The sequence below is a fragment of the Eurosta solidaginis genome, chromosome 5 (assembly GCF_040869045.1).
Source record: "Eurosta solidaginis isolate ZX-2024a chromosome 5, ASM4086904v1, whole genome shotgun sequence".
NCBI lineage: Eukaryota > Metazoa > Arthropoda > Insecta > Diptera > Tephritidae > Eurosta > Eurosta solidaginis.
In genome coordinates, this window is record NC_090323.1 from 195,174,040 (window position 1) to 195,188,623 (window position 14,584).

Sequence of the window (14,584 nt, forward strand, 5' to 3'; positions counted from 1 at the left end):
CCGCGGTAAAAATCTTTAAGACCCATTCCACAGGAAATCAAAGGTTTACGTTCGAAGAATTCACAACACTCCTCTTTCGAATAAAAGCAGTGCTTAATTCTCGCCCTGTCTCTCCTATGTAACATGATCCAAGTGATTTATTAGCCCTCACTCCAATGCACTTCCTTCCAGGAGCCCCCTGAGCATCCTTGCCAGAAACGAATGCCGAAAACTTATCTACGACTACAAAATAACAAAGGTTAAAGGTTCTGTATCACCAATTTAGCTCACGATGAAAGAATTATACAAGATATATACTAAATGGAAACATCCCCTCTCGAATAAACCTTTAAAATAAATAAGAGCGACATTCTTAATACGAGTATATACAATAATTATACTTAATAAAGTTTATACTTATCTACAATTAAAAGAAGAGTTGTGGCGCGTTTTTATTTCTAAAAGTGAAATACCGATATTTTCTCTTAAATATTTTCTTAGTGCTCCATATATGGGATATACAAGTGAAGTTTCATAGGGCTTTATAAGAAGCTTCAACAGCAATTCTTTACCATTTATAATGCAAAAATATCAATAAACACGTTTTGTCCCTATAATTTTTTCCATTCCAAACCTCTATCTACTCTTTCACCTCTTCGCAAAAGAACAACCTTTAAATGCTATTTTTATAGGGTGCATTATTCCATTATTATTTCCATCATTGTATATAAGTAAACAATTAAATAAATATATGCAAGGCGCGATAACCTCCGAAGAGATTTAAGGCCGAGCTTACCTTTCAATTTGAGTAGTGCTCCTTTTTATTTTTCCTAAAAATTGGCGGGACTGGGCCAACATGTTTTATGCCGTCTCCGAGCGGCATTTGCAAGGCAGATGCATTTTCACTGAGAAGCTTTTCATGGCAGATATACACCCCGAGAGTTTGACGAATCTCTGCCGAGGGGTGACCCCGGGTAGAAAAACTTTTTTTCTAAATTTTTGATGTTAGTTTGCCCGGGAGTTGAACCCAGTACCCAGCACCACGTCGGCTACTACAGGCTGGGTACACTCAAAAACATGAGAGTGCTGATATATCGCTGTGTTAATTTCTTTGTTTTTGTATTTATCGAATGTACCTAATTTAAAATGTTTTCTTGTCACACTTATGCTGCTACAATCACAAAAATTTAGTAGGCTGTCTTTTTTCCAATTCAAAACTCATTTTTATTTACACAACAAAATTTTGTATAAATAGCACCCACATATTTCGACTTCCTTCACTTTAAACTAAAAAATAGACGGAAAATCATAAATTAAAATGAACTTACGCAATTCTTTCGTGATATTGTTTGTCGTCCTTAGCAGTTTTTTGATTAATACGAATTCGACATATCGTGTTATAGGAGGCAGAGATTCGAATAGACCGTATTTGGTGGCAATACGTAATGACGAGTGTTATCGATGCGTTGGTACTTTGCTCACTTTGAACAAGGTTCTGACATCTGAATTTTGCTTGGAAGGTGTACTCCTGTCTGACATCACTGTTAATGCTGGTACAGCCAATTTGAATATAGCAGGAAAAAATAGCGCTGCGGCTCGTATAATTCGTCCATGTCATTTCAATCATCCGAGAATGGAAGAAATTGATATAGTCGTGATTGTATTAAAAAGAACATTCACCAAAAGCCCATTTATAAAACCAATATCTTTATGCGAAACTGAATTAGACGTGGGCAAAAAATTGGAAGTTAGTGGATGGGGTCCGAAAGATGGATATATAGGGCCAGCTTCGGATATACTCCAATCTACTGAATTTGTAGTAACCCCAATCAACGAATGTAAAGATTTTTATGCGCGTCGTTATGCGGAAGCAGGGAAAAATTTCCCAACAACAGTAATTTGTTTAAGAGATCCGGGAGGGACTAGTGATACATGTTGGGGAGATGCTGGTGCACCGGCCATTGCGGAAGGAAAACTTTGTGCGGTGCTAGTAGGTGGGATGAACTTCTATAAGTCGACTTTATATACAAGTGTAAAAAATAAGTATGTTCGAGCTTTTCTAGAATTTGCGAAATACAATTAATTGCAAAGTGTTTTTTTTAAATCGACTGCTGAGTTCACCTAACTCGGCTGAACGCCCCATTTCAGATCTTTTTTCATAAACATCCTAGCTCACGTCAAAGCATAGAATTTATGCTAAGATAGAGCGTTCTCGGAACGGCAGCGGAGATATGGTGATATTTCAATAAGCAGTCCAAATGGCAATATTTCTCTTTGTGTTATTTACAAATAAATAATAAAAAATATAACTGCGATTTAAAATAAAAAAAACTTTGGCTGTATTCATTTGAGATGTGACGCATGCAAATGCCTTAGGTTGTGAGATCAAACTTTAAACACAGCTTTAAAGTTCCCCCGTTTATGAATAGAACATGATACAAAAAGAAACTACCGATATAAAGCCCGGTTTTTCAGAACAAGTTCAACTCAGTTTGTCAATTAAACTACGTTTAAACTTATTCTGCAGTTTTTCAGTCGACTTTAACTGAAGTTTAAGCTAAGCTTAAGCGGCCGCTCTGCCAGGGTTAAACTCTAGTTAACCTATTAGTTATTTGCGTTTATACGAAATGGCGTCATATACCCAACAAGCATTTGGGCTTGAGTACCCTTAGACCTCATGTTTATAACTAGGCATACTTCTAAAATCTCAAAAGTTGTTTCGAAACAGTGGCTCAACTCGAGAATCATAGCGCACTCAGCAAAAGAGGGAACCTTTTATAAAGCAAAATATGCTATTACTTAAGTTGAAAAAATGTAATTAACAACTTGCGGTTCTCTACCTGGACTCAAATGTATGATTCAATGATGTTGATGTAGGATCTTCGGTGTGGCAGGCCGAGCACGCTACCATCACACCACGGCGTCCGCCTATATATTTTATTCCTGATTAATTACGCTTCATTACTACTATCAACCAAGTGTTTATTTCTCACAATAAACAGCTGTTGGTTTTGGTGGTTGTAGCGGCAGCCTGTGGGTTAATGCGATGGTAAGGATGTTCAAACATTTACGTATGTATCTGGGTGCATATACCAGCATAGCTACGTTTACATGTGTTAGTTAGTAACTGGTAGGAAGCAAACACATGGATAGATGTTCGAACATGAATCTGTTAGTATACGTGAAGTTAGTTCGTGAAAGTTTATATCCGTCGTTTCCCGCCAAAATAGGATTGTATGTATTGGTGACTTTCGTTCTTGAGTGAAAGTGGTGAGAAAGAAAGGCTTTTGATTTATGGGGTACGACCGCCAAACGATTTCAGAGAATGTCTCAAAAGAAAAATTGACTTAAGTGAGTGCGGAAGCAAGTTTTAATTATGTATATATTTTTTTTTGCGGAAAAAAAAGTTCGCGTTTTTTTTCATAAAACCGTGCTAACGGGTAATTTAGCGGAATCCCAAGGAGGAACCGGGATCCCATACCCTGCTTGACAACAGCCCCAGGTGAGTCCAGTGAAACCCCTTTCCCCCAGTCCATGGTGCATGTGGACTAATAGTAATAATTAAAAAAAAAATGTTAAATGTGAAAATTAATTTAAATAAAATTACATACCTACAATCAATAAAATTTAGTGAAATAAATGAAATTATATACAAAGATAAAATTAAGTAAAAAAATAAAATAAAATAATGAAAGTTAAAAGTAAAATTAAATTAAAATAAATTAGCTAAAATTATAAAATAAAATAAGATATAAAACTAATTAAAATAAAATAACATACATAGATACGTAAAGTGATACATTTGAATAAAATCTAATACCTAGATAACCTTAAATATATAGATAAAAAAAAATCAAATAAATAAATAAAATGACATAACTAGATGACATTCAATAAATATAGTAAGTCCACATGCACCCTAATGTATCTTTCTCGTCCGCCATGACCCCAGTCCCTAATATTCTTCTCTCTGCACATTTAGATTGCTTCGCAAAAATTTGAAGTTGCCGCCATCACGAGCCACAAACGCTAAAATAAGGCGAGGTAGTATTAAAATTAAAGGAAATTGCCACACCAGCCACCAACACAGTCTAAACACACAAAAGCGGGTTAGTATTTCATATAGAGGAAAGGGAAGCATACAGACGGTGCCAGGCTATACGTCAAGGGAGTAAAGGGGCATCTGAGCGCTCCTGTCCTGGCACCGCAATCATTAAACTTGAGCATAGCCTGGAGGAACACTAATTGGAGGAGAAAAGCAAGCCCGAGGAGAAAGTCCAAGAAGGGAGCAGAGTTATCCGTGGGCCGCTGCCGGAATCTATATTGTTTTTTTTTTTATATTGTATTTGAATTTTGTTGAACTTAGCTGATATTGTTTTAGTTAGTTTTAATCACGATTTCATTACGTGAGTTTGATTAGTTCATATTTTAAATTTAGCCTGTTAAGGTAATTTAACTGGATTCTAAATCTATTCAATTTCCTTGTGAGTTTTTTTACTTTTATGAATTTATTTTGTTCTTGAAACCTGTGTAATTGTTAATATTTATCCTGTTGCGTTCCGTTTCCTTACTCCTGCCCACCGTTTTTGCTATCTTTTCAACAGTTCACCTGTTACTTATTTACCTATTATTCCTTACCTTACTTTCTTGCCTATCGTCCCACATTCAACCTTTGCTTGGTCTTTTTGTTCGCTTCAATACCTAATTTCTTTTATTTTGCTTTCTGGCTCATGACTTTTTTACTTTTTTCACCTTTTTCCCGTTTTTATACCTTTCATGAAAATGAAATGGTATATTAATTTCGTCACGAAACCCAAAATTGTAAGTCCTTAAAGGAAAATAGATAGACCCACAATTAAGTATACCGAAATAATCAGGTTGAAGAGCTGAGTTGATTTAGCCATGTCCGTCTGTCCATCTGTCCATCTGTCCATCTGTCCGTCTGTCTGTTTGTATGCAAACTAGTCCCTCAATTTTTGAGATATATTGATAAAATTTGGTGAGCGGGTGTATTTGGGTGTCCGATTAGACATTTGTCGTAACTGGCCGGATCGGAACACTATAGCATATATCCTCCATACAACCGATTTTTCAGAAAAAGAGGATTTTTGTAATATCTTACTCAATTTAACAGATTGAAGCTTCAAACTTCACCATATACTTTCGTATATTGCACATATTGTTGCCTGAAAAAATTGATGAGATCGGTAGTATATATAGTATATATCCCCCACAACCGATTGTTCAGATAAGAAACTTTTCGTAATTACTGCCCTATTTTAAGAGCTAGAGGATTCAAATTTCAACGAATGCTTACGTATATAGCATATATTGTTGTCTGAAAAAATCATACAGATCAGTGGTATATATAGTATATATATGGTGGTATATATAGAATATATATATAGTATATATATATTTTTTTCGCAATTTTAGCCCATTTTAACAGCTAGAAGCTTCAAATTTCACCGAATGCTTACGTATATGGCATATATTTTGTGTCTGAAAAAATCATAGAGATCGGTTGTGTATATAGTATATATCTCATACAACCGATTGTTCCGATAAGAAACTTTTCGCAATTTCTACCCCATTTTTACAGCTAGAAGCTTCAAATTTCACCGATTGCTTACGTAAGTATATAGTATACATTGTTGTCTGAAAAAATCATAGAGATCGGTGGTATATATATTATATACTTCATATAAACTGTCATTTTTGCCCCTTTTTACGGATAGAAGCTTCAAAATTCATCAAATTTCATCAAATAGTAACGTTTACGTCATATATTTTTGAAATACGTGATTCGTAGTCATAGTTTTTACATGCAGACCACAAAAAACGTGAAGCTTTGCATCCTCACACAAAGTACCTACCTATTTGTATACCTTTCATGAAAATGAAATGGTATATTAATTTCGTCACGAAATCCAAAATTTTAAGTCCTTAAAGGAAAATAGATAGACCCACCATTAAGTATACCGAAATAATCAGGTTGAAGAGCTGAGTTGATTTAGCCATGTCCGTCTGTCCGTTTGTCCGTCTGTCTGTTTGTATGCAAACTAGTCCCTCAATTTTTGAGATATCTTGATAAAATTTGGTGAGCGGTTGTATTTGGGTGTCCGATTAGACATTTGTCGGAACCGGTCGGATCGGACCACTATAGCATATATCCTCCATACAACCGATTTTTCAGAAAAAGAGGATTTTTGTAATATCTTACTCAATTTAACAGATTGAAGTTTCAAACTTCACCATATACTTTCGTATATTGCACATATTGTTGCCTGAAAAAATTGATGAGATCGGTCGTATATATAGTATATATCCCCCACAACCGATTGTTCAGATAAGAAACTTTTCGTAATTACTGCCCTATTTTAAGAGCTAGAGGATTCAAATTTCAAAGAATGCTTACGTATATAGCATATATTGTTGTCTGAAAAAATCATACAGATCAGTGGTATACATATTATATATATGGTGGTATATATAGAATATATATATATATAGTATATATATATATATATATTTTCGCAAGTTTAGCCCCATTTTAACAGCTAGAAGCTTCAAATTTCACCGAATGCTTACGTATATGGCATATATTTTGTGTCTTAAAAAATCATAGAGATCGGTTGTATATATAGTCTATATCTTATACAACCGATTGTTCAGATAAGAAACTTTTCGTAATTACTGCCCTATTTTAAGAGCTAGAGGATTCAAATTTCAACGAACGCTTACGTATATAGCATATATTGTTGTCTGAAAAAATCATACAGATCAGTGGTATATATAGTATATATGTGGTGGTATATATAGAATATATATATATAGTATATATATATATTTTTTCGCAATTTTAGCCCATTTTAACAGCTAGAAGCTTCAAATTTCACCGAATGCTTACGTATATGGCATATATTCTGTGTCTGAAAAAATCATAGAGATCGGTTGTATATATAGTATATATCTCATACAACCGATTGTTCAGATAAGAAACTTTTCGCAATTTCTACCCCATTTTAACAGCTAGAAGCTTCAAATTTCACCGATTGCTTACGTAAGTATATAGTATACATTGTTGTTTCAAAAAATCATAGAGATCGGTGATATATATAATATATATATGATGGTATATATAGTATATATATATAGTATATATATATTTTTTTTTGCGATTTCGGCCCCATTTTAACAGCTAGAAGCTTCAAATTTCACCAAATGCTTACGTGTATAGCATATATTGATGTCTGAAAAAATTATTGAGATCGGTGTTATACATAGTATATATCTCATACAAACGATTGTTCAGATAAGAAACTTTGCGCAATTTCTGCCCCGTTTTAACAGCTAGAAGCTTCAAATTTCACCAAATGCTTACGTATATAGCATATATTGTTGTCTGAAAAAATCATAGAGATCGGTGGTATATATATTATATACTTCATATAAACTGTAATTTTTGCCCCTTTTTACGGATAGAAGCTTCAAAATTCATCAAATTTCATCAAATAGTAACGTTTACGTCATATATTTTTGAAATACGTGATTCGTAGTCATAGTTTTTACATGCAGACCACAAAAAACGTGAAGCTTTGCATCCTCACACAAAGTACCTACCTATTTTTATACCTTTCATGAAAATGAAATGGTATATTAATTTCGTCACGAAATCCAAAATTTTAAGTCCTTAAAGGAAAATAGATAGACCCACCATTAAGTATACCGAAATAATCAGGTTGAAGAGCTGAGTTGATTTAGCCATGTCCGTCTGTCCGTTTGTCCGTCTGTCTGTTTGTATGCAAACTAGTCCCTCAATTTTTGAGATATCTTGATAAAATTTGGTGAGCGGTTGTATTTGGGTGTCCGATTAGACATTTGTCGGAACCGGTCGGATCGGACCACTATAGCATATATCCTCCATACAACCGATTTTTCAGAAAAAGAGGATTTTTGTAATATCTTACTCAATTTAACAGATTGAAGTTTCAAACTTCACCATATACTTTCGTATATTGCACATATTGTTGCCTGAAAAAATTGATGAGATCGGTCGTATATATAGTATATATCCCCCACAACCGATTGTTCAGATAAGAAACTTTTCGTAATTACTGCCCTATTTTAAGAGCTAGAGGATTCAAATTTCAAAGAATGCTTACGTATATAGCATATATTGTTGTCTGAAAAAATCATACAGATCAGTGGTATACATATTATATATATGGTGGTATATATAGAATATATATATATATAGTATATATATATATATATATTTTCGCAAGTTTAGCCCCATTTTAACAGCTAGAAGCTTCAAATTTCACCGAATGCTTACGTATATGGCATATATTTTGTGTCTTAAAAAATCATAGAGATCGGTTGTATATATAGTCTATATCTTATACAACCGATTGTTCAGATAAGAAACTTTTCGTAATTACTGCCCTATTTTAAGAGCTAGAGGATTCAAATTTCAACGAACGCTTACGTATATAGCATATATTGTTGTCTGAAAAAATCATACAGATCAGTGGTATATATAGTATATATGTGGTGGTATATATAGAATATATATATATAGTATATATATATATTTTTTCGCAATTTTAGCCCATTTTAACAGCTAGAAGCTTCAAATTTCACCGAATGCTTACGTATATGGCATATATTCTGTGTCTGAAAAAATCATAGAGATCGGTTGTATATATAGTATATATCTCATACAACCGATTGTTCAGATAAGAAACTTTTCGCAATTTCTACCCCATTTTAACAGCTAGAAGCTTCAAATTTCACCGATTGCTTACGTAAGTATATAGTATACATTGTTGTTTCAAAAAATCATAGAGATCGGTGATATATATAATATATATATGATGGTATATATAGTATATATATATAGTATATATATATTTTTTTTTGCGATTTCGGCCCCATTTTAACAGCTAGAAGCTTCAAATTTCACCAAATGCTTACGTGTATAGCATATATTGATGTCTGAAAAAATTATTGAGATCGGTGTTATACATAGTATATATCTCATACAAACGATTGTTCAGATAAGAAACTTTGCGCAATTTCTGCCCCGTTTTAACAGCTAGAAGCTTCAAATTTCACCAAATGCTTACGTATATAGCATATATTGTTGTCTGAAAAAATCATAGAGATCGGTGGTATATATATTATATACTTCATATAAACTGTAATTTTTGCCCCTTTTTACGGATAGAAGCTTCAAAATTCATCAAATTTCATCAAATAGTAACGTTTACGTCATATATTTTTGAAATACGTGATTCGTAGTCATAGTTTTTACATGCAGACCACAAAAAACGTGAAGCTTTGCATCCTCACACAAAGTACCTACCTATTTTTATACCTTTCATGAAAATGAAATGGTATATTAATTTCGTCACGAAATCCAAAATTTTAAGTCCTTAAAGGAAAATAGATAGACCCACCATTAAGTATACCGAAATAATCAGGTTGAAGAGCTGAGTTGATTTAGCCATGTCCGTCTGTCCGTTTGTCCGTCTGTCTGTTTGTATGCAAACTAGTCCCTCAATTTTTGAGATATCTTGATAAAATTTGGTGAGCGGTTGTATTTGGGTGTCCGATTAGACATTTGTCGGAACCGGTCGGATCGGACCACTATAGCATATATCCTCCATACAACCGATTTTTCAGAAAAAGAGGATTTTTGTAATATCTTACTCAATTTAACAGATTGAAGTTTCAAACTTCACCATATACTTTCGTATATTGCACATATTGTTGCCTGAAAAAATTGATGAGATCGGTCGTATATATAGTATATATCCCCCACAACCGATTGTTCAGATAAGAAACTTTTCGTAATTACTGCCCTATTTTAAGAGCTAGAGGATTCAAATTTCAAAGAATGCTTACGTATATAGCATATATTGTTGTCTGAAAAAATCATACAGATCAGTGGTATACATATTATATATATGGTGGTATATATAGAATATATATATATATAGTATATATATATATATATATTTTCGCAAGTTTAGCCCCATTTTAACAGCTAGAAGCTTCAAATTTCACCGAATGCTTACGTATATGGCATATATTTTGTGTCTTAAAAAATCATAGAGATCGGTTGTATATATAGTCTATATCTTATACAACCGATTGTTCAGATAAGAAACTTTTCGTAATTACTGCCCTATTTTAAGAGCTAGAGGATTCAAATTTCAACGAACGCTTACGTATATAGCATATATTGTTGTCTGAAAAAATCATACAGATCAGTGGTATATATAGTATATATGTGGTGGTATATATAGAATATATATATATAGTATATATATATATTTTTTCGCAATTTTAGCCCATTTTAACAGCTAGAAGCTTCAAATTTCACCGAATGCTTACGTATATGGCATATATTCTGTGTCTGAAAAAATCATAGAGATCGGTTGTATATATAGTATATATCTCATACAACCGATTGTTCAGATAAGAAACTTTTCGCAATTTCTACCCCATTTTAACAGCTAGAAGCTTCAAATTTCACCGATTGCTTACGTAAGTATATAGTATACATTGTTGTTTCAAAAAATCATAGAGATCGGTGATATATATAATATATATATGATGGTATATATAGTATATATATATAGTATATATATATTTTTTTTTGCGATTTCGGCCCCATTTTAACAGCTAGAAGCTTCAAATTTCACCAAATGCTTACGTATATAGCATATATTGTTGTCTGAAAAAATCATAGAGATCGGTGGTATATATATTATATACTTCATATAAACTGTAATTTTTGCCCCTTTTTTACGGATAGAAGCTTCAAAATTCATCAAATTTCATCAAATAGTTACGTTAACGTCATATATTTTTGAAATACGTGATTCGTAGTCATAGTTTTTACATGCAGACCACAAAAAACGTGAAGCTTTTCATCCTCACACAAAGTACCTACCTATTTTTATACCTTTCATGAAAATGAAATGGTATATTAATTTCGTCACGAAACCCAAAATTGTAAGTCCTTAAAGGAAAATAGATAGACCCACCATTAAGTATACCGAAATAATCAGGTTGAAGAGCTGAGTTGATTTAGCCATGTCGGTCTGTCCGTCTGTCTGTTTGTATGCAAACTCGTCCCTCAATTTTTGAGATATCTTGATAAAATTTGGTGAGCAGGTGTATTTGGGTGTCCGATTAGACATTTGTCGGAACCGGCCGGATCAGACCACTATAGCATACAACCGATTTTTCAGAAAAAGAGGATTTTTGTAATATCTTACTCAATTTAACAGATTGAAGCTTCAAACTTCACCACATACTTTCGTATATTGCACATATTGTTGCCTGAAAAAATTGATGAGATCGGTATATATAGTATATATCCCCCACAACCGATTGTTCAGATAAGAAACTTTTTGTAATTACTGCCCTATTTTAAGAGCTAGAGGATTCACATTTCAACGAATGCTTACGTATATAGCATATATTGTTGTCTGAAAAAATCATACAGATCGGTGGTATATATAGTATATATATGGCTGCTACTGCTGGTGTTGGCACCTTAAGCCCCTGGTGGCAAGTTGAACGCAGTGCACCCAAGCATTGCCGACGTAAAAAAAATCAAGATTTAGTATTTGAGCAAACGTTAGAAGCATTTACCGATTCGTCGTGAGTTCTTAACTATGTTATGCTATGTTACTTTATGTTACTTAATTTATTTCTTATTAAACCCTTTTATTACATTTTTTGATGTTTTGCACAGTTTCATACAAGCTTTTCCTGTTTCAACAACAAGGATTTATGTATACAATTTCTATTTCTATTGTTAGCTAAGAAATAATACATTCAACTTATCTTTCATAATTTTATATAGAAGGGGCTTTCCGTGCCAAGGCATTCCAGCGATTAATTGCATCAAAGATTTCGGTGAAGTTCGGACATTCGAAAAACGTTTTTAATTATTTATCTATATGAAACGGTTGGGCATTGGACTCGATCTCCATGCCAATTAAAAAAGTTGCAAAAGATCACCTCTAAATTTGAAGAAACCACTTTATCCTTGAAAATTTAGTCAAAGTATTTTTTTTTTTTTTTTGTTTTTTAGAAATGGTTATTTGACATGCGATTTTTAGAATAGAGACGTCATTATGTCTTGGGAACTCTTTAATTCCTTCTAATGTCTTCGGTAGAATGTTTCGACGTTTCCACTTATTGTCATGTTTATAGTTTGATAAGCCTAGAAGACAATAAAAAAGTGGATGCATTACCAACATCACTGACAGCAAATCATTAAATCTTCATCCGTAACTCTTCCTGAAACCTTTTCCCTCGTATACTCCCACCTTGCATAATTCACAGTTTCGATTTTATATCTATCAACAGTGACATGCCTGCCAAAACGCAAATGCGCTGACACTTTGCTTGACGACAGCAGATACTTCGTTTTGTCCTCCTCCTCGTTCGCCATCAAAACTATATTTTCCAGTTCAAAGTAGAACTTTAGGCCGATTATGTTAATGTCATCATCATATTGCTAAGTTTGTTGTTTAATTTTCTCTAGCATCGGCTCCGACAGGTCTTTGCCATGTCTGCCTGACCTTGTAGAAGGTCCAATAAGCGTATTAACGGTGAGTTTGAGTCCTTCGAACAATACGGAGCGAAGATCCCGGGTTCACGCCCGGACAAAAGCAACATCAAACAAGTTTTTTCAATTAGAAGAAAATTTTTCTAAAGCGGTCGCCCCTCGGCAATGTTTTCGCAAGCACTCCGATGTACTTCTGTCATGAAAGCTCTCAGTGAAAACTCATCTGCCTTGCAGATGCCGTTCGGAATTGGCATAAATTAAGTAGGTCCCGTCCCGCCAAATTGTAAGCAAAATTAAAAAAAAAAGGTGCACGACTTTAATTGGAAGAAAAGCTCTTCCAAAAATCTCTTCGGAGGTTGTCGCGCTTATATGCTTCTTTCTCTCCATAAATGCTTGGTTGCAGATGAATGAGTTTTTAACGAATTTCGCCTTTAAGCGGATAGTGCGGTGACCTTCGCCCACATAAATATTTAAAGAACTGATATTTGTCTCTTAGCTGCCATTTCGAAAACACCCTATCTCAGTCAGCAATTGTCAGGTGAGATAGTGGGTTCACAATGAAAAACTGAAAGAGGCGGTGTTCTTCAATAAAATTCTGCGATAGGGTGCTGCGTTGATATCTAAAGCCTTTTTCGGGAAATAAGCTGCGCACATTACAATATTAAAAAACTCGTATTTATGGCTCAAGAGGAAGCGGGAGCAGGGAATATGAAACATAAGGAATTGAATAAGGAGAGCGAGATAATAAGGGAAAGGAGGAGCGAGAGAAAGGATTATAAGTGTAAAGCCAGTGATAAGGAGGATTATTCGAAGTGGGAGAAATGGAAAAGTAGGGGAGAAAAAATATAGTAAGCTATAAAAACTTCTCCCAGATGTTTAAAAAAACCCGAAATGTTGAATTATTCAGTGGGCACAACCGGTCTGACTTATTCGTGTCTCAGGGTGTATCAATAATATTGACTTAACTCTAGTTTTCAAGCCTATAGTAGACTAAGAAGCCACATTTATCAACTGCTTTTGGCGTTGCTGTGCATACGTCTCGAAACTTTCGCAAACCTTATTTGAGTTAATTTCTTACTTATTCATTCATTCTCTCACAATTTCGTAAAGTCAAAAAAGATTCGGGGTTCCTTCGGATTGGTTATTTGAATGTCCGAGTGAAGAATACAACGGAAGCGTTCAGCAACTTACTTGGGAGTGGGCAATGGGCATACACTCTCTCACGCGGCAATGGCAAATCATCATCACCAGCGATCTCACCGACACCATCTACAAGGTCGTCGTCATCTTCCACAAAGTGGTAGGACTATGCGGAATCCGATGATGATGAAGACGAAACCATCAGGGTTTGGAACGTCGCACCATCACAAAGGTAGCAACAGTAGTAATAGTAAATTATTGGGTCGCGTGCCAGTATTCCTGTTAATATGAATAATTTAACGCATCAATTGGAAAAATTGCACAAATCCTGGGGCTCGACAGATAACATAATGCCACCACCACAAATTATCGATACCCTTATAAAGAGACGACAAAAATCTGTAACGACACCAACAACACGTTCCTCGGTAACATCGTCCATCGCCACAGATTCATCACGTGGTTCTATTTCTTCAACAAATTCTAGTACGAGTTTTATTGCGGTCTATAGTAGTACCCCAATAACACCAAATCAACAACGTGCACCTAGCGGGCGTGTACAGTCGGATATGATAATGAGTGGTCGTACATCGATGAACAGTGGTAATTTACAATCTTCGCAATCGCAATGTTGAAGTATACATGCAAAGGTTCATACATCTTGATATGTAAATAATGTACTAAGTGGCTCAATTAACTATAATGATGGAGGATTTTAGCATCTATTTGACTCCTGTTCCGTGTATATGTGTGTAATATGAACTAATTATATATACTACTAGAAGACCCGGCAGACGTTGTCCTGCCCTAAATTTGGCTTATCTGCATACATTTTAATAAGCTTTTTCCGTCTGGCTCTGCCCTCCC

The 14,584-nt window shown here is 34.4% G+C and overlaps 1 pseudogene; it reads left to right on the top strand.

The window, feature by feature from the left end:
* The first annotated feature begins 11,527 nt into the window (after positions 1–11,527).
* On the top strand, positions 11,528–14,352 carry LOC137254361 (uncharacterized; annotated as a pseudogene).
* The last annotated feature ends 232 nt before the right edge of the window (positions 14,353–14,584 follow it).